Source organism: Leucopleurus acutus (genome assembly GCF_964270905.1).
Source record: "Leucopleurus acutus genome assembly, chromosome: 10".
NCBI lineage: Eukaryota > Metazoa > Chordata > Mammalia > Artiodactyla > Delphinidae > Leucopleurus > Leucopleurus acutus.
In genome coordinates this window covers 89,910,107-89,932,494 of record NC_139153.1, presented here as the reverse complement: position 1 = coordinate 89,932,494, position 22,388 = coordinate 89,910,107, and positions in this window count along the sequence as shown.

Sequence of the window (22,388 nt, the reverse complement as noted above, 5' to 3'; positions counted from 1 at the left end):
GAGGCTGTTGGTTTGCTCAATGACAGAAACTTTTTTTTTAAGCCTCTGATTTAGAACCAGACATTTAGCTTGCTGGCCAGATTTGGCCCACAGTCCATTTTTGTAAGCTTCATGAGCTAAGAATAGTTTTCAGATAGCTCTTATATATGAAAACTATAATAATTCAGATAATTCTGATTTTTATGTTTTTTTCTTAACCTACAAAGCCTAAATAGTTACTATTTAGTAAATAGTTCTGATTTTTTTTCTTACACAATAATTCTGATTTTTTTTCTTAGCCTGCAAAGTCTAAATATTTACTATTTAGCCTTTTATAGAAAAAGTTTGCCGCTGCTGATTTAGAATAGCCAAACTGATCATGAAACTCTCACAAATGCACTGAAGTTTATTGATAACTTAAATTTTACCTTTAAAAAAAAAGTACTGCATCTCGAGTTGAGTGTCCTGTGAGGAGCTTCAGTGCACCCCCCGAGCTGAGGTTTCAGCTCAGCCATTTCACGAGGAACTCTGGTCTGAAGGGCCGGGGGCAAGGCCTCTGCACGGGGCCTGCTATAAGGAAGTGAAACAGACTAAACACAAATGGAAAAAAGGCAGATGGGCTAGGCCTGAAGTGAGATTGCCAGATTTATGTCCTTTCCAGATGAAATGTGGATCCTCTAGCAATAGGAAGTGTGAAGAGAGAGGACCTTCCAGATGGCAGAGGAGTAAGACATGGAGATCACCTTCCTCTCCAAAAGTACATCAAAAATACATCTACATATGGAACAACTCCTACAGAACACCCGCTGAACACTGGCAGAAGACCTCAGAGCTCCCAAAAGCTGTGTAGCAGACTGGGTCTTGGTGCTCTGGCCGACTGTCAGGCCTGAGCCTCTGAGGTGGGAGAGCTGAGTTCAGGACATTGGTCCAACAGAGACCTCCTGTCCCCACGTAATATCAATCAGCAAGAGCTATCCCAGAGATCTTCATCTCAATGCAAAGAGCCAGCTCCACTCAATGACCAGCAAGCTCCAGTGCTGGACACCCCATGCCAAACAACTAGCAAGACAGGAACACAACCCCACCCATTAGCAGAGAGGCTGCCTAAAATCATAATAAGTCCACAGACACGCCAAAACACACCACCGGATGCAGTCCTGCCCACCAGAAAGACAAGATCCAGCCTCATCCACCAGAACACAGGCACCAGTCCCCTGCACCAGGAAGCCTACACAACCCACTGAACCAACCTTACCCACTGGGGGCAGACACCAAACACAACGGGAACAATGAGCCTGCAGTCTGCGAAAAGAAGACCCCAACACAGTAAGTTAAGCAAAATGAGAAGACAGAGAAATATGCAGCAGATGAAGGAGCAAAATAAAAACCCATCAGACCAAACCAATGAAGAGGAAATAGGCAGTCTTCCTGAAAAAGAATTCAGAGTAATGATAATAAAGATGATCCAAAATCTTGGAAATAGAATGGAGAAAATACAAGAAATGTTTAACAAGGGCCTAGAAGAACTAAAGAGCAAACAAACAATGATGAACAACACAATAAAATTAAAAATTCTCTAGAAGGAATCAATAGCAGAATAACTGAGGCAGAAGAATGGATAAATGACCTGGAAGATAAAATAGTGGAAATAACTACTGCAGAGCAGAATAAAGAAAAAAAGAATGAAGAGAATTGAGGACAGTCTCAGAGACCACTGGGACAACATTAAACATACCAACATTCGAATTATAGGGGTCCCAGAAGAAGAAGAGAAAAACAAAGAGACTGAGTAAATATTTGAAGAGATTACAGTTGAAAACTTCCCTAATATGGGAAATGAAACAGTCAATCAAGTCCAGGAAGCACAGAGAGTCCCATACGGGATAAATCCAAGGAGAAACATGCCAAGACAGATATTAATCAAACTATCAAAAATTAAATACAAAGAAAACATATTAAAAGCAGCAAGGGAAAAGAAACAAATAACATACAAGGGAATCCCCATAAGGTTAAGAGCTGATCTCTCAGCAGAAACTCTGCAAGCCAGAAGGGACTGGCAGGACATATTTAAAGTGATGAAAGAGAAAAACCTACAACCAAGATTACTCTACCCAGCAAGGACCTCATTCAGATTCAATGGAGAAATTAAAACCTTTACAGGCAAGCAAAACTAAGAGAATTCAGCATCACCAAACCAGCTTTACAACAAATGCTAAAGGAATTTACCTAAGGAGGAAATGCAAGGGAAGGAAAAGGCCTAAAATAACAAACCCAAAACAATTAAGAAAATGGTAATAGGAGCATACATATTGATAATTACCTTAAATGTAAATGAATTACAACCCAGAAAACCTTCACTACTGGACATATACCCTGAGAAAACCATAATTCAAAAAGAGTCATGTACCAAAATGTTCATTGCAGCTCTATTTACAATGGCCAGGACATGGAAACAACCGAAGTGTTCATCAACAGATGAATGGGAGGGAGATGCAAGAGGGAAGAGACATGGGGACATATGTATATGTATAACTGATTCACTTTGTTATAAAGCAGAAACTAACACACCATTGTAAAGCAATTATACTCCAATAAAGATGTTAAAAAAAAAAAGGCTCAGAAAAATAATGTAAACAGATTAAATGCTCCAACCAAGAGACATAGACTGGCTGAATGGATACAGCAAGACCTGTACATACGCTGTCTACAAGAGACCCACTTCAGACCTAGGGACACATACAGACTGAAAGTGAGGGGATGGAAAAAGATATTCCATGCAAATGGAAATCAAAAGAAAGCTGGAGTAGCAATTCTCATATCAGACAAAATAGACTTTAAAATAAAGACTATTACAAGAGACAAAGAAGGACACTACATAATGATCAAGGGATCAATCCAAGAAGATATAACAATTGTAAATATTTATGCACCCAACATAGAAGCACCTCAATGCATAAGTCAAATACTAACGGACATAAAAGGGGAAATGGACAGGAACACAATCATAGTAGGTGACTTTAACACCTCACTTTCATCCATGGACAGATCATCCAGAATGGAAATAAATAAGGAAGCACAAGCTTTAAATGATACATTAAACAAGATGGACTTAATTGATATTTATAGGACATTCCATCCAAAAACAACAGAATACATTTTCTTCCCAAGTGTTCATGGAACATTCTCCAGGATAGATCATATCTTGGGTCACAAATCAAGCCTTGGTAAATTTAAGAAAATTGAAATCATATCAAGTATCTTTTCTGACCACAACGCTATGAGACTAGATATCAATTAGAGGAAAAAAACTGTGAAAATACAAACACATGGAGGCTAAACAATATACTACTAAATAACCAAGAGATCATGGAAGGGATCAAAAAATACCTAGAAACAAATGACAATGAAAACACAATGACTCAAAACCTATTAGATGCAGCAAAAGCAGTTCTAAGAGGGAAGTTTATAGCAACACAATCCTACCTCAAGAAGCATCTCAAATAAACAACCTAACCTTACACCTAAAGCAATTACAGGAAGAAGAACAAACAAAAAGAACCAAAGATAGCAGAAGGAAAGAAATCATAAAGATCAGATCAGCAATAAATGTAAAAGAAATGAAGGAAACAATAGTAAAGATAAAAAAATTGATTAGCCAGACTCATCAAGAAAAAAAGGGAGAAGACTCAAATCAATAGAACTAGAAATGAAAAGGGGGAAGTAACAAGTGACACTGCAGAAATACAAAGGATCATGAGAGAGTACTACAAACAACTATATGCCAATGAAATGGACAACCTTGAAGAAATGGACAAATTCTTAGAAAAGCACAACCTTCCGAGAGTGAACCAGAAAGAGATAGAATATATAAACAGACCAATCACAAGCACTGAAATTGAAACTGTGATTAAAAATCTTCCAACAAACAAAAGCCCAGGACCAGATGGCTTCACAGGCAACTTCTATCAAACAATTCGAGAAGAGCTAATATCTATCCTTCTCAAACTCTTCCAAAATATAGCAGAGAGAGGAACTCTCCCAAACTCATTCTACAAGGCCACCATCACCCTGATAGCAAAACCACACAAAGATGTCACAAAAAAAGAAAACTACAGGCCAATACCACTGATGAACATAGATGCAAAAATCCTCAATAAAATACCAGCAAACAGAGTCCAACAGCACATTAAAAGGATCATACACCATGGTCAAGTGGGGTTTATCTCAGGAATGTAAGGATTCTTCAATATATGCAAATCAATCAATGTGATACACCATATTAACAAACTGAAGGATAAAAACCATATGATCATCTCAATAGATGCAGAAAAACCTTTTGACAAAATTCAACACCCATTTATGATAAAAACCCTCCAGAGAGTAGGCACAGAGGGACCTTACCTCAACATAATAAAGGCTATATGTGACAAACCCACAGCCAACATCATTCTCAGTGGTGAAAATTGAAGCCATTTCCTCTAAGATGAGGAACAAGGCAAGGTTGCCCACTCTCACCACTCTTATTCAACATAGTTTTGGAAGTTTTAGCCACAGCAATCAGAGAAGAAAAAGAAATAAAAGGAACCCAAATTGGAAAAGTAGTAAAGCTGTCACTGTTTGCAGATGACATGATACTATACATAGAGAATTCTAAAGATGCTACCAGAAAACTACTAGAGCTAATCAATGAATCTTGGAAAGTAGAAGGATACAAATTGATGCACAGAAATCTCTTGCATTCCTATACACTAATGGTGAAAAATCCGAAAGAGAAATTAAGGAAACACTCCCATTTACCATTGCAACAAAAAGAATAAAATACTTAGGAATAAAGCTACCTAACAAGACAAAAGACCTGTATGCAGAAAACTATAAGATACTGATGAAAGAAATTAAAGATGATACAAACAGATGGAAAGATATACCATGTTCTTGGATTGGAAGAATCAACATTGTGAAAATGACTATACTACCCAAAGCAATCTACAGATTGAGTGCAATCCCTATCAAACTACCAATGGCATTTTTCACAGAACCAGAATAAAAAATTTCACAATTTGTATGGAAACACAAAAGACCCCGAATAGCTAAAGCAATCTTGAGAAAGAAAAACAGAGCTGAAGGAATCAGGCTCCCTGACTTCAGACTATACTAAAAAGCTACAGTAATCAAGACAGTATGGGGCTTCCCTTTTGGTGCAGTGGTTAAGAATCCGCCTGCCAATGCAGGGGACACGGGTTTGAGCCCTGGTCCGGGAAGATCCCACATGCTGCGGAGCAACTAAGCCCATGCGCCACAACTACTGAGCCCATGTGCCACAACAAATGAAGCCCACGCACCTAGAGCCCAGGCAGCAAGAGAAGCCACTGCAATGCGAAGACCGCACACTGCGACAGAGTAGCCCCCGCTCGCTGCAACTAGAGGAAGCCCGCAGACAGCACCGAAGACCCAACACAGCCAAAAATAAATTAAAAAAAAAAAAGAAAAGAAAAGAAAACAGTATGGTATGGCACAAAAACAGAAATATAGATCAGTGGAACAGGGTAGAAAGCCCAGAGATAAACCCATGCACATATGGTCACCTTATCTTTGATAAAGGAAGCAAGAATATACAGTGGAGAAAAGACAGCCTCTTGGGGGCTTCCCTGGTGGCGCAGTTGTTGTGGGTCCACCTGCCGATGCAGGGGACACAGGTTCATGTCCCGGTCCAGGAGGATCCCACGTGCTACAGAGCGGCTGGGCCCGTGAGCCATGGCCACTGGGCCTGTGCATCCGGAGCCTGTGTGCCGCAACGGGAGGGGCCGCAACGGTGAGAGGCCCACGTACCGCAAAAAAAAAAAAAAAAAAAAAAGACAACCTCTTCAATAAGTGGTGCTGGGAAAACTGGACAGCTACATATAAAAGAATGAAATTAGAACACTCCCTAACACCATACACAAAAATAAACTCAAAATGGATTGAAGACCTAAATGTAAGTCCAGACACTATAAAACTCTTAGAGGAAAAGAGAGGCAGAACACTCTATGACATAAACCACAGCAAGATCCTTTTTGACCCACCTCCTAGAGAAATGCCAATAAAAACAAAAATAAACAAATGGGACCTAATGAAACTTAAAAGCTTTTGCTCAGCGAAGAAAACCATAAATAAGACGAAAAGACAACCCTCAGAATGGGAGAAAATATTTGCAAATGAAGTAACTGACAGAGGATTAATCTCCAAAATATACAGGCAGCTCATGCAGCTCAATATCAAAAAAAGAAACAACCCAACACAAAAATGGGCAGAAGACCTAAATAGACATTTCTCCAAAGAAGACATACAGATGGCCAAGAGGCACATGAAAGAATGCTCAGCATCACTAATCATTAGAGAAATGAAAATCAAAACTACAATGCAGTATCACCTCACACTGGTCAGAATGGCCATCATCAAAAAATGTACAAACAATAAATGCTGGTGAGGTTGTGGAGAAAAGGGAACCCTCCTACACTGTTGGTGGGTATGTAAATTGATACAGCCACTATGGAGAACAGTATGGAGGTTCCTTAAAAAACTACAAATAGAACTACCACATGACCCAGGAATCCCACTACTGGGCATATATCCTGAGAAAACCATAACTCAAAAAGAGTCATGTACCACAATGTTCACTGCAGCACTATTTACAGTAGCCAGGACATGGAAGCAACCTAAGTGTCCATCGACAGATGAATGGATAAAGAAGATGTGGTACATATATACAATGGAATATTACTCAGCCATAAAAAGAAATGAAGTTGAGTTATTTGTAATGAGGTGGATGGACCTAGGGACTGTTATACAGAGTGAAGTAAGTCAGAAAGAGAAAAACAAATACCATATGCTAACACATACATATGGAATCTAAAAAAAAAATGGTTCTGAAGAACCTAGGGGCAGGGCAGGAATAAAGACGCAGATGTAGAGGGTGGACTTAAGGACACAGGGAGGGGGAAGGGTAAGTCGGGACGAAGTGAGAGAGTGGCATGGACATATATATACTACCAAATGTAAAACAGATAGCTAGTGGGAAGCAGCTGCATAGCACAGAGAGATCACCTGAGTGCTTTGTGACCACCTAGAGGGGTGGGATAGAGAGGGTGGGAGGGAGAAGCAAGAGGGAGGGGATATGGGGATATAAGTATGCATATAGCTGATTCACTTTGTTATACAGCAGAAACTAACACAACAATGTAAAGCAATTATACTCCAATAAAGATTAAAAAAAAAAAAAGAACTGCATTAACATTTCTCACCTCCTTGCCACTGAGCAATATGTTGAAAGTGACCCAATGTATTCAGAGCTTATTTAGGGGATAGCAAGAGACTCAGAACCATAGGGCATCAGGAACCCAAGGTCTCTGCCTCCTGATTCTGTGAACTCCCCTGTTGGGCATTCATTTGATGTGAATTAGTCAACAAAGCAAAAGAGAGATTCTGCCATAAAAGAGCAGCCTTTCTCCATGGTTACCAAGAGAAAGTCTCCAAAGAGGCTAATCAGCTATATTAAAATGAAGATGACACAAATCATTCATGTAAGTAAGCAAAATGAAAGAAGCAAAAATTTTCTTTAAAAGAAGCTTTCTCTTTCACCATGATAATTCAAACTATGCTTCCAAGCTTCTTAACCCTAAAAAGTGTAACATGAGGAAAACCACAAAAGCTATAAAATTGGAGATTATATAAATAAAAATAAAAGACATTCTCCTAACCTCATATTCGCTACACTTCTGCTACCATAGTTGCTGTGCATCCTCAGCTAAAGGTTAAGGGTGAAAAACACGCACGTCCCCCTTCGTGGTACTGTTGTGGAGTTAGTGTTGAGACCAGTTGCTGTCAGGTCCACTGATTTGGGACCCATCTTTCAACGAAGTATATGTGCTGATGAAAAGCTGCTTTCGTTGCAGAGAGACTGCTAATTGTTTGATTATACAGGTCTTCACATTAATGAGGTACTAGTCCATGGGTTTGGAGCATGGTGTGCAACCAAATTACCACCTCAGCACTCACGCTGTGAAATCTGATTATTCATTAGCCAGTCAGTGAGTGGCACCAACATCTTTTCTTCTTTCAAACTATCAAATGAGAAGGACTGCTGTTTACCACTCCCACCCCCACTTTAAGAATATGAGGGTTTAAATCAGTTGCATCCTGGGGAAGGGGAGCCGCAGAGAGAGATGGGGTTTCCATAGGAGTTGTTACACACGTTTAATGCGATGTATGTTATGACAAACAAGGAGCCATATGGATTGGCACTTCCTGCAAAAATGGATCCCTGCTTACATCATCCAGCTTTACATACACTCAGTCCTGGGCCTCCTCGAAACAAGGTCTCAACCACCCAAACGTGGTTGCTTCCGTGATCTGAATGTTACCACCTCAGAACTGCTTGGTGAGAATTACTCTAAGGCGAGTGTTCGAAGTTAAAAAGGGGAAGGAAGTCGTGTGTGTGTGTGTGTGTGTGTGTGTGTGTGTGTGTGTGTGTGTGTGTGTTTTGTGTTTGTTTGCTCTTTTGTTTGCTCCTAAGTACTTTTATCCCCACAAAGCAAAGCTGAGAGTAGTCACAAGAAGACATAATTACCAGATTAATTTATTAAAGTCCCTTACATTTTTCGTAAGTGAACAAAACACGTGCTTCATTTGAACTGCCAACAAAACCGTTTTGCTTTTATTATGCCCTTTCTGTCTAAAGCCAAGACTGATAGAAATTTAGTGTGACAGATTTAAAGAATCCATCTCATGTATTTCAATGCCAATATCAAAAGTCAGAGGAAGAATTCAGCCATGATCACTCTCTTTATAACTCAAGCTGGACTGGGTTTCCGAGACAAATGATAGGAATCCCTTCCTCTGTACCCAGGAAAGATACTGACCCTGTGGCAAACGGGATTATCTCTAATGAGATTACACTCAGAGTGATTAAGATGTGAATTGACACTCCCTGTGAGGGACAAAGAGATTCCTAAAGAAGCAGAAACAGAAGTGAGGGAAGTATAAGAGGAAGAGCCATTCCCCGAGAGAAGATACTCTTTTCTCAAAGACCGGAAAAGAACAAGGGACCAACCTTGTTTTCTAAACCCATCCACAAGAAAATCAGAGTTTGTGACCATCAATAAGAGGGTCTCAGAAGTGAATGAAAACTGGCACCAAACCCGTTGTACATTTAGAGGCTTCTCTTCCAAATTGGTGAAGAAGCACCTCCAGTAACCTTTGGCCTTGTTATGCCTCGAATGTGAGCACTGACCTGAAGAAGCCCTTTCCAAGAATTCCCCTCTCCCGAACCACGGTCTTCCATTGTTAAAGGAAATGTAGAGATGCTGAAGCGAGTGTGCCCATTAATGGATGAAGAGACTGAGGTCCAAGGGGCTCAGGGCCTTGCCTGGGGTCCCACAGTTAATTCATGGCATTGACAGCTGGGACTGGGGCACAAGTGCTCGATCAAAGGCTGGAGAGCTAATACATAGAACAGGAAGGAAACAATGAAAAGCATGTCAAACCCACAAAAGGAAAGACAAAGGTAGGGAAAGAATGGCAAAGGGAATATTAGCTGCCTTCAAAAGTTCTTTTAAAATAAAAACAAAACAATAGGTCTATCATTTTGCTCCAGCAACTCCTCTGAGGCCACCATGGAATACTGTATTTCTCTGTGTTACCTTAAACATTCCATCTGCACCAGAGCCCACAGATCAGTTCTAAAAGGAAGGGACTCCTACGCTACAGGCACGAGATGAAGTGGAGTTGGGGGAGAAGGTGAAAAGTTACTTTAGTTTCTGTTCTTATCTTGCTATATGACCTTTAGACACTCTTTTATCTAAAGGTATGAAATAGGTATCATAATACTTAACTGTCTCACTAGGGTGTTGTGAAATGTCACTAATTAATGTTTATAAAGCACCTAGAGACTTTGGAATGAAAAGTTCCACATACAATAATTATGAGTATTAACATTATTATTAACTTGCAACATTAGTTACCAGCTGCACTGTCGTTCATGCTGTAGGTTTTTTGCTAAGAAAGACACTCCTAATATTTCTTGTATCTGCTCCTTTCTTCTTCTAAAACAGATCCTCACAAGGGTTTTTAGGCATGCCAGTACATGAGTCCAGAAACCATCTAATTGAGACACATTGTTACAATTTCACATGTTTTTTTCCTAACTAAATCATTTCTAAGAAATCCTCAAATCAACCATATTATAGGTAAGCATAACAGTGGTTTTAGAACTGATTTTGATCACAGTTCCCTCTGATTACCTAATAAAAGCGATGATATTGCTTTCTGGAAAACTGCATACACATATTTTGCAATCAATCTCAAGATGCTTATGGACCTCTGAATGAAGGAACTATTTCTGTATCACCTGCTATAGGCCAGACACTGCTCTAGGCACTTAGGAAACCTTGGTGAATAAAATACACAAAGATTCCTACCATGCTTGATCTTACATGGGTGAGAGAAAAGAGACAATAAAAAATAAATGTAATAAAATAAAGTTTATTATGTTAGAAGGGGGTAAGTTTTATGCAATAAATAGAGCAAGCTAAGAGGAATAGAGAGCACTTGGCCAGGATTCTCTTTACAGCTTGAGATAGAGGAGTCAAGATAGGTGTCACTGAGAAAGTGAGTTTTGAACAATGATTTGAAGGAAATGAATGAATTAGCCAAGTGTATGACTGCTGGAAAAATATTCCGTGAAGAGGAGAAAGCCAGTATGAAAGCCCTAAATTGGGCCAATGTGCTGGAGCAAGTAAGCAAGGGGAGGGGCAATAGGAAGTGATGTCATTATTGCAACGATGGTGGTTTTAACCAGGATGATAGCAATAGGGACAAAGTGGTCAGATGGTCAGATTCTGGTTAGATTTGAAGAAAGAGTCAACAAGGTGTTCTGATAGTTTGGAGGCAGAGCATGAGAGAAGGTGCGATGAGCAGATCAAAGCTGATTCTGAAGATTTTGGTCTGAGCAACTGGGAAATGGAACAATTTTGGGGGTAATCCTATTCAAGGACCCTACACCACCTCTGCCCTTCAACATTGAGAACACGGCACCAAGAGCATTTCCTTTCTAAGAGAAGGAGTTTCTCTCTCCGTTAATTGAAGTATAGCTGATTTACAATATTACATTAGTTTCAGGTATACAACAGTGATTCAATATTTTTATAGATTATACTCCACTTAAAGTTATAGCAAAACAATGGCAATATTTCCCTGTGCTATACAGTATATCCTTGTTGCTTATCTATTTTGTACTTAGTAATTTGTGTCTCTTAATCACCTACCCCTATCTTGCCCCCCACTTCCCTCTCCCCACTGGTGACCATCAGTTTGTTCTCTGTATCTGTAAATCTGTTTCTGTTTTGTTATATACATTTGTTTATTTTTAGATTCCACATATAAGTGGTAACATAGAGTATTTGTCTTTCTCTGTTTGACTTATTTCACTAAATATAATACTCTCTAGGTCCATCCACTTTGTTGGTATATATATATACCACATCTTCTTTATCCATTCATCTCTTGACAGACACTAAAGTTGCTCCCGTATCTTGGCTATTGTAAATAATGCTGCTATGACCATTGAGGTGTATGTATCTTTTTGATTAGTGTTTTTGTTTTCTTTGGATACATACCCAGGAGTGGAATTTCTGGATCGTATGGTAGTTCTATTTTTAGTTTTTTGAAGAAACTCCATACTGCTTTCCATAGTGGCTGCACCAATTTACCATCCCAACAATGTTTAAGGGTTCCCTTTTAGCAGCATTTCTCTTTTGTTCACTGTTGAACTGTTAGAATTTAAAACATTGCCTGACACATATTAGGGATTGAATCAACATTTGTTGAATAAATAAAAGAACCCAACAATGGAGAGAATAACCTTCAGAGAAATGCCTAATCATTCTTCCAGTATCACTTTCTTGACCTTTCTAAGATTTAGATTAAGGGTGAATTTGTAGGGTTTTAGCTACAGTTTTGCTTTCCCCCCCATCCCGTTCCCTGCCATACCAACTTTATTATTATTATTTAAAATAAGGTGTAACAGGGAAGCTCAGAAATATAGAACCAAATAGCAGTAGGAATGGCAAGAGGTTGTACTTTCTTGTCCATCATCAAAGCCCAGGTAGCTTTATCGCTAATGTCATTAACATTAGTTAGTACCCCTCTCTTCTCTCTAAAGATGGCCACTTCAGTCCAAGAGAGGTGTTTCAAAGATCAGTGAGAAAAGAGTCCAAACCTAAGGGACACATGGGGTAGCAAAGAAAGCTGTTTAGGTGAGGGTTGTCCTGTGCTATTACTGTAGCACCAGAGAATTCAGAAACCCCCAGACAAGCAAATATTCTGCTCTGCTTTCACAAAGGACTGTCTAGTAGAATACATTTAAATAAAACATATGAGAAACTGCACCATCAGAGGCAACTCCAAAAGCATCGGGAGAGCTGAAGAATGGAGAAGGCTGAATAAAGCTATATTATAGTCAAGTCTTTTCCGCAGATAGCGTTACAATTCACTTGCTTGTCATGCCTTGAAGTTGAGTTAACTTCAAATTGTTGATCTGCCACCACCCTCTATGTAGAGACAGTCACGATGTGCTCTGTGATGCGGACAGAAATATTTTATTTGAGCAAATAGCTTTGGATTCCACATACACTTATTAAATTCACTCACCTCCCTAGCTGAGCGGTTGGGTAAGATTCTCATCCCATTAGTAGATTCTGTTGCATCTTCACGCTAACTCCTACCCACAAGACTCAAAATGTCCATTGAGTTTGAAATTGACACAAAGGGTCAGGCTTAGAAGCTGAAATGGTAAGAGTATGAAAATACCAACTAATATAGTTCAGTCATTGAAAAGTGAGAAAGCTGACATTCAGGGAGGTGAACTTGCTTAGGCTGAACTTGCCCAAGCCACAGAGTCAGGCAAAAGCACAGCTGGATCCCATGTTCCCAGGGAGGGCTCTTCCTACCACACATGTGGACTCAAACTCTTCTTACTGACAATCCACATTTCTGTGAACAGGCAGGCTGAGAAGCTCCTACTTTTTTTTGCTTTCTGACTGAGCCACACCGCTGGTAACAAGTACTTCAGAGGTTAGGCAGTGAGCTGAATGCTAAAGAAAAGTGCTTTCTCCTTTTGATGTTTGTATAATTGCTAGGATCAGGGGGCTATAAACCTGGTTCTGCTGTTGGCTGGCTGGATAATCCTAGAGAGCCAGGAAACTCTGTGCCTCAATTTCCTCTTCTACAAAAGAAGAGCATTGTAATCCACTCACTCAAAGGCAGGCTCGCAGGTTTAAGACTCCAGGAGTCAACGAATAACCTCACTTTGAAAGAGTAAGATCTTTCTTTGCTTATTTGAAGATTTATAGCAATCTAGCACCTTCCTTACCTCTGTAAAAATAACCTAATGTTAGGAAAACAGATCTGCAAATTTTGATAAGGGAATATAGTGAAATAGACAACAATTTTAAACGATCCCTGTGAAGAGTTAATAATAATACAGCAAATACTTTTGTTACGCTGCTAACTGAAGAAATCAGAACAAGATTGTATTTATGACATTATCCCGATTATAGGTGTTTTCTAACTTGCACAGCAGCAAAACATTGCGTGGCTCTGACAGGTGGGAGCATGGTGAATAGTTGGCTTTTCATTTTCTGCTTTGAGAGTTTCTTTACTTTCCATAAAAAGAAAAACCACTTTATTTTCGAGGAAAATAAATAAGCTTTGTTTTTTAAAAAGATTTATGACCTTGGCATTTTGCAGGTACCTGAAAATTTACGGATTTAACAAACATAGGCCACTAGACTCTGCTCAGAATCTAAATGAGCCTTGATAGGATAGAACGTATCTCATGCTTCTTTCAGATTCCAGCAGTTACTTAACAAATATTTTTGCCCTTGACTCTGGTGCTAGAAAAATCTAATCACAAGAATATGAGGTTAGAGCTGAGAAGTGGGGTCTTTTGCAAGAGCCAAGAGCCATATGATTCTCAGAAACCAATTTGAATCCCTACATAGTATAAGACACATGTCAGACAGTAAATAAGACTGACTGACTTATGGCCAAAAAGCATCTGGCTTCAGCTTTCCCCTTATGCCATTTGTCAGGCCTGCAACTCTGGGCCCTTGTCCAGGCCAAGTGGTATTTAACCAGTGTATGGGCTCCTAATTAAGGATGTAGGCTTGAAAAGCATGAGTCAGGACACCTAGATCATAGATGACAAATACATATGTAGTTCATGAGCTGCCTACTACTACTTCCATTTCCTTAACAAGTATTACTGTTGGATAAAGGTTTGCACCCTTTATCCTTGGAAACAAACTTAGAGGCTTGGAAACAACATTATCAGTCACTACCAAACAATGGGGACTGATGGGTAAGAAGAATCCAATTCACCATCTCTTTCTTGGGTGAGGTCTTAAGGTAATCATACAGCAATGACTTATGAGGAATAAATGAAAAGTATTGAATGGATGGACAGAGGATTGATGGATGGATGGATGGATAGATAGATGTGAATCTTGTAAAAATGTTTTGACAGCTCTAAAGTTTAGGCTTCAAAATCTTGACTGAGGATGGGGGGAAGATCTATTTCAAGGTAGCTTATTCACATACTTAGCAAATTAGTGCTGGTTGTTGGCAGGGGACCTCAATTCCTTGCCAGATGGACCTCTTCGTAAGGCTGCTTATGCATCTTTACAACATGGCAGCTGGCTTCCTCCTGAGCCTGTGAGCACAAGACAGATGCCGCAATGATTTTTATGGCCTAGCCTCAGAAGTTACACCCTATCCTTTCCTCAATACCTTATTGGTTGTACAGGTCAAGCCTATTCAACGTGGGAGAGTATTACTCAAGAGTATGAGTACAGGAGGTAGGGAACATTCAGAGACATCTTGGAGCTACCATACAAGTCCCTATAGCAGATTTTAAGAAGCCAATCCTTGCTCTCACAGAGCTTATAGTGTAGTTAAGGGGACCCATATATGCAAAAACAAGCAACCTATTTAAGGGAAAAAAACCCCAAACTACGACAGACTACGTAAGGACTCGCCAATATGTATATTCTCTGCTTCTTGCTAGATATACTGCTACACTCCATTTCCTATCCTTCCTGGATTTTAGTATGACCATATAACTAACTCTTTGCAATGGAATATAAGACGAGGTGATATACGTTACCTCTAGGCTGAGGCAGTAAAGAGCAGCTTTGTCATCTCCATGTTCTTTCTCCTTTATTTGATGATACTAGGACATAGAAAAGTGGCTTAAGATAGAAGTACAAATTCGTTCTTTTGCATGTGAATATCCAGTTTTCCCAACACAATCTATTGAATAAATTATTCTTTCCCTATTGAATATTCTTGGCTCCCTTGTCAAATAGTAGTTGACCATATATGAGTGGGTTTATTCCTGGATTCTCAATTCTGTTCCATTGGTCTGTGTCTCTGTTTTTATGCCATTACCACACTGCTTTGATTATTATAGCTTTATAGTATAGTTTGAAATCAGAACGTATGATTCTCCAGCTGTGTTTTTTCTCAAGGTTGCTTTGCCTACAAGGGGTCTTTTGTGACACCATACAAATTTTAGGATTGTTTGTTCTATTTCTATAAAAAAAATCCATTAGAATTTTGATATGTATTGCTTTGAATCTATAGATGGCTTCAGGTAGTATGAACACTTTAACAATATAATTCTTCCAATTCATGAACATGGGATATCTTTCCATTTATTTGTGTCTTCTTCAGTTTCTTTAATCAGTGTCGTATACTTTTCAGTGTACAGATCTTTCATTTCCTTGGTTAAATTTATTCCTAGTTACTTTTTTTACGCTACTGAACTTTTAAAATTTCTCTTTCAGATAGCTCTTTATTAGTGTATAGAAATACAACTCATTTTTGTACATTGATTTTGTATCCTGAAAATTTCCTGAATTTATTAGTTCTAACAGGTATTTTTGGTGCAGTTTTGTGCTAATCTCACTTATGATGATGCTATCAGGAATGCCTGGGTCATTCACGTGGGCCCATACTATTTATGGCAAGCCTTAAAAGGCATTTACCTGACTGGAACCAATGTTTTGGCTGGACTGGCCCTTGTGGTTCTTATTATGATTGCAAGATGCACCTCAACAACAACCATCAGAGTACTTTGACAAAAAAGGTTTATTATTCACAGGTTGTGAAGAGTACATGACATGCCCAGGGCCACAGAGACAGGTAGCAGAGGTGGGTGGGGTGAGAGAGAGAGAACATACAGATCCGGGTTTCTGCATTTATTGGGGGGTAGGGTGGGGTGCCTAGGGTTTCACATGTTCACTCTTTATTCGTGAATTTAAAACATTATAGCAAGAATTAAAGCATGGAAATGGGAAAAGGCGGGGGGGGGTTGTATATCACTCAATTAGTCACTTATCTAGGTTACCCAGGGCTTTCTAATATTTCTTTTTTTTAAAAATAAATTTATTTATTTTCGGCTGTGTTGGGTCTTCATTGCTGCGCGTGGGCTTTTTCTAGTTGTGGCGAGCGGGGGCTACTCTTCATTGTGGTGCGCGGGCTTCTCATTGCAGTGGCTGCTCTTCCTGCAGAGCACAGGCTCTAGGTGCGCGGGCTTCAGTAATTGTGGCTCGCGGGCTTCAGTAGTTGTGGCTTGTGGGATCTAGAGCGCAGGCTCACTAGTTGTGGCGGATGGGCCTAGTTGCTCCATGGCACATGGGATCTTCCCAGACCAGGGCTCAAACCCATGTCCCCTGCATTGGCAGGTGGATTCTTAACCACTGTGCCACCAGGGAAGTCCTCATTTACTTCTTCTGATGTTAGTATAGATATATCAGCTTTCTTTGGGTTAGTGTTTACACGTTACTTTTTTTACATCACTTTGCTTTAAATTTTTTTTTTAAATCTTTATTGGAGTATAATTGCTTTACAATGGTGTGTTAGTTTCTGCTTTATAACAAAGTGAATCAGTTATACATATGCATATGTTCCCATATCTCTTCCCTCTTGCATCTCCCTCCCTCCCACCCTCCCTATCCCACCCCTCTAGGTGGTCACAAAGCACCAAGCTGATTTCCCTGTGCTATGCGGCTGCTTCCCACTAGCTATCTATTTTACATTTGGTAGTGTATATATGTCCATGCCACTCTCTCCCTTTGCCACAGCTTACCCTTCCCCATCCCCATATCCTCAAGTCCATTCTCTAGTAGGTCTGTGTCTTTATTCCCGTCTTGCACCTAGGTTCTTCATGACCTTTTTTTTTTTCTTAGATTCCATATATATGTGTTAGCATACGGCATTTCTTTTGCTCTTTCTGACTTATTTCACTCTGTATGACAGACTCTAGGTCCATCCACTTCACTACAAATAACTCAATTTCATTTCTTTTTATGGCTGAGTAATATTCCTTTGTATATATGTGCCATATCTTCGTTATCCATTCATCTGTTGATGGACACTTAGGTTGCTTCCATGTCCTGGCTATTGTAAATAGAGCTGTAATGAACATTTTGGTACATGACTCTTTTTGAATTATGGTTTCCTCAGGGTATATGTCCAGTAGTGGGATTGCTGGGTCTTATGGTAGTTCTATTTTTAGTTTTTTAAGCAACCTCCATACTGTTCTCCTTAGTGGCTGTATCAATTTACATTCCCACCAACAGTGCAAGAGGGTTCCCTTTTCTCCACACCCTCTCCAGCATTCATTTTTTCTAGATTTTTTAATGATGGCCCTTCTGACCAGTGTGAGATGATATCTCATTGTAGTTGTGATTTGCATTTCTCTAATGATTAATGATGTTGAGCATCCTTTCATGTGTTTGTTGGAAATGTGTATATCTTTGTAGAAATGTCTATTTAGGTCTTCTGCCCATTTTTGGATTGGGTTGTTTTTTTGATATTGAGCTGCATGAGCTGCTTGTAAATTTTGGAGATTAATCCTTTGTCAGTTGCTTCATTTGCAAATATTTTCTCCCATTCTGAGGGTTGTCTTTTGGTCTTGTTTATGGTGCCCTTAGCTGTGCAAAATCTTTTAAGTTTCATTAGGTCCCATTTGTTTATTTTTGTTTTTATTGGCATTTCTCTAGGAGGTGGGTCAAAAAGGATCTTGCTGTGATTTATGTCATAGAGTGTTCTGCCTATGTTTTCCTCTAAGAGTTTGATAGTGTCTGGCCTTACGTTTAGGTCTTTAATCCATTTTGAGTTTATTTTTGTGTATGCTGTTAGGGAGTGTTCTAATTTCATACTTTGTCATGTACCTGTCCAATTTTCCCAGCACCACTTATTGAAGAGGCTGTCTTTTCTGCACTGTATAGTCTTGCCTCCTTTATCAAAGATAAGGTGACCATATGTGTGTGGGTTTATCTCTGGGCTTTCTATCCTGTTCCATTGGTCTATCTTTCTGTTTTTGTGCCAGTACCATACTGTCTTGATTACTGTAGCTTTGTAGTATAGTCTGAAGTCAGGGAGCCTGATTCCTCCAGCTCCATTTTTGGTTCTAAACATTTCTTTGGCTATTCGGGGTCTTTTTTGTTTCCATACAAATTGTGAAATCTTTTGTTCTAGTTCAGTGAAAAATGCCAGTGGTAGTTTGATAGGGATTGCATTGAATCTGTAGATTGCTTTGCGTAGTAGAGTCATTTTCACAATGTTGATTCTTCAAATCCAAGAACATGGTATATCTCTCGATCTTTTTGTATCATCTTTAATTTCTTGATCAGTGTCTTATAATTTTCTGCATACAGGTCTTTTGTCTCCTTAGGTAGGTTTATTCCTACATATTTTATTCTTTTCATTGCAGTGGTAAATGGGAGTGTTTTCTTAATTTTTCTTTCAGATTTTTCATCATTAGTGAATAGGAATGCAAGAGATTTCTGTGCATTAATTTTGTATCCTGCTACTTTACCAAATTCATTGATTAGCTCTAGTAGTTTTCTGGTAGCATCTTTAGGATTCTCTATATATAGTGTCATGTCATCTGCAAACAGTGACAGCTTTACTTCTTCTTTTCCGATTTGGATTCCTTTTATTTCCTTTTCTTCTCTGATTGCTGTGGCTAAAACTTCCAAAACTATGTTGAATAAGAGTGGCGAGAGTGGGCAACCTTGTCTTATTCCTGATCTTGGTGGATATGCTTTCAGTTTTTCACCATTGAGGACGATGTTGGCTGTGGGTTTGTCATATATGGCCTTTATGTTGAGGAAAGTTCCCTCTATGCCTACTTTCTGCAGGACTTTTATCATAAATGGGTGTTGAATTTTGTCAAAAGCTTTCTCTGCATCGATTGAGATGATCATATGGTTTTTCTCCTTCAGTTTGTTAATATGATGTATCACATTAATTGATTTGCATATATTGAAGAATCCTTGCATTCCTGGAATAAATCCCACTTGATCATGGTGTATGATCCTTTAATGTGCTGTTGGACTCTGTTTGCTAGTATTTTGTTGAGGACTTTTGCATCTATGTTCATCAGTGATATTGGCCTCTAGTTTTCTTTCATTGTGACCTCTTTGTCTGCTTTTGGTATCAGGGTGATGGTGGCCTCGTAGAATGAGTTTGGGAGTGTTTGTCTGTCAGCTATATTTTGGAAGAGTTTGAGAAGGATAGGTGTTAGCTCTTCTCTAAATGTTTGATAGAATTCGCCTGTGAAGCCATCTGGTCCTGGGCTTTTGTTTGTTGGAAGATTTTTTAATCATAGTTTCAATTTCAGTGCTTGTGATTGGTCTCTTCATATTTTCTATTTCTTTTTCAGTCTCGGCAGGTTGTGCATTTCTAAGAATTTGTCCATTTCTTTCAGGTTGTCCATTTTATTGGCATAGAGTAGCTTGTAGTAATCTCTCATGATCCTTTGTATTTCTGCAGTGTCAGTTGTTACTTCTCCTTTTCCATTTCTAATTCTATTCATTTGAGTCTTCTCCCTTTTTTTCTTGATGAGTCTAGCTAATGGTTTATCAATTTTGTTTATTTTCTCAAAGAACCAACTTTTAGTTTTATTGATCTTACTATCGTTTCCTTCATTTCTTTTTCATTTATTTCTGATTTGATCTTTAGGATTTCTTTCCTTATGCTAACTTCGGGGTTTTTTTGTTCTTCTTCCTCTAATTGCTTTAGGTGCAAGGTTAGGTTGTTTATTTGAGATGTTTCCTGTTTCTTAAGGTAGGATTGTATTGCTATAAACTTCCCTCTTAGAATTGCTTTTGCTGCATCCCATAGGTTTGGGTCATCGTGTCTCCATTGTCATTTGTTTCTAGGTATTTTTTGATTTCGTCTTTGATTTCTTCAGTGACATCTTGGTTATTAAGTAGTGTATTGTTTAGCCTCCATGTGTTTGTATTTTTTACAGATTTTTTCCTGTAATTGATATCTAGTCTCATAGTGTTGTGGTCGGAAAAGATACTTGATAACGATTTCAACTTTCTTAAATTTACCAAGGCTTGATTTGTGACCCAAGATATGATCTATCCTGGAGAATGTTCCATGAGCACTAGAGAAAAATGTGTATTCTGTTGTTTTCGGATAGAATGTCCTATAAATATCAATTAAGTCCATCTTGTTTAATGTATCATTTAAAGCTTGTGTTTCCTTATCTATTTTGATTTTGAATGATCTGTCCATTGGTGAAAGTGGGTTGTTAACGTCCCCTACTATGGTGTGTTACTGTCGATTTTCCATTTTATGGCTGTTAGTATTTGCCTTATGTATTGAGGTGCTTCTCTGTTGGGTGCATAAATATTTACAATTGTTATATCTTCTTCTTGGATCGATCCCTTGATCATTACGTAGTGTCCTTCTTTGTCTCTTGTAATAGTCTTTATTTTAAAGTCTATTTTGTCTGATATGAGAATTGCTACTCCAGCTTCCTTTTGATTTTCATTTGCATGGAATATCTTTTTCCATCCCCTCACTTTCAATCTGTATGTGTCCCTAGGTCTGAAGTGGGTCTCTTGTAGACAGCATATATACGGGTCTTGTTTTTGTATCCATTCAGCCAATCTGCGTCTTTTGGTGGGAGCATTTAGTCCATTTATGTTTAAGGTAATTATCGATATGTATGTTCCTATTCCCATTTTCTTAATTGTTTTGCGTTCGTTATTGTAGGTCTTTTCCTTCTCTTGTGTTTCTTGCCTAGATTAGTTCCTTTAGCATTTGTTGTAAAGCTGGTTTGGTGGTGCTGAACTCTCTCAGCTTTTGCTTGTCTGTAAAGGTTTTAATTTCTCCATCAAATCTGAATGAGATCCTTGCTGGGTAGAGTAATCTTGGTTGTAGGTTCTTCTCCTTCATCACTTTAAATATGTCATGCCACTCCCTTCTGGCTTGCAGAATTTCTGCTGAAAGATCAGCTGTTAACCTGATGGGGATTCCCTTGTGTGTTATTTGTTGTTTTTCCCTTGCTGCTTTTAATATGTTTTCTTTGTATTTAATTTTTGATAGTTTGATTAATATGTGTCTTGGCGTGTTTCTCCTTGGATTTATCCTGTATGAGACTCTCTGTGCTTCCTGGACTTGATTAACTATTTCCTTTCCCATATTAGGGAAATTTTCAACTAAAATCTCTTCAAATATTTTCTCAGTCCCTTTCTTTTTCTCTTCTTTTTCTGGGACCGCTGTAATTCGAATGTTGGTGCATTTAATGTTGTCCCAGCGGTCTCTGAGACTGTCCTCCGTTCTCTTCATTCTTTTTTCTTTATTCTGCTCTGCAGTAGTTATTTCCACTATTTTATCTTCCAGGTCACTTATCTGTTCTTTTGCCTCAGTTATTCTGCTTTTAATCCCTTCTAGAGAATTTTTAATTTCACTTAATGTGTTGTTCATTGTTTGTTTGCTCTTTAGTTCTTCTAGATCCTTGTTAAATGTTTCTTGCATTTTCTCTATTCTATTTCCAAGATTTTGGATCTTTACTATCAGTATTCTGAATTCTTTTTGAGGTAGACTGCCTATTTCCTCCTCATTTATTATATCTGCTGGATTTTTACCTTGCTCCTACATCTGCTGTGTGTTTTTCTGTCTTCTCATTTTGCTTATCTTACTGTGTTTGGGGTCTCCTTTTTGCAGGCTGCAGGTTCGTAGTTCCCATTGTTTTTGGTGTCTGTCCCCATTGGCTAAGGTTGGTTCAGTGGGTTGTGTAGGCTTCATAGTGGAGGGGACTAGTGCCTGTGTTCTGGTAGGTGAGGCTGGATCTTTTCTTTCTGGTGGGCAGGTCCACATCTGGTGGTGTGTTTTGGGGTGTCTGTGGCCTTATTATGATTTTAGGCAGCCTCTGTGCTAATGGATGGGGCTGTGTTCCTGTCTTGCTAGTTGTTTGGCATTGTGTGTCCAGCACTGTAGTTTGCTGGTCATTGAGTGAAGTTGGGTCTTGGCGTTGAGACGGAGATCTCTGGGAGGTTTTCGCCTTTTGG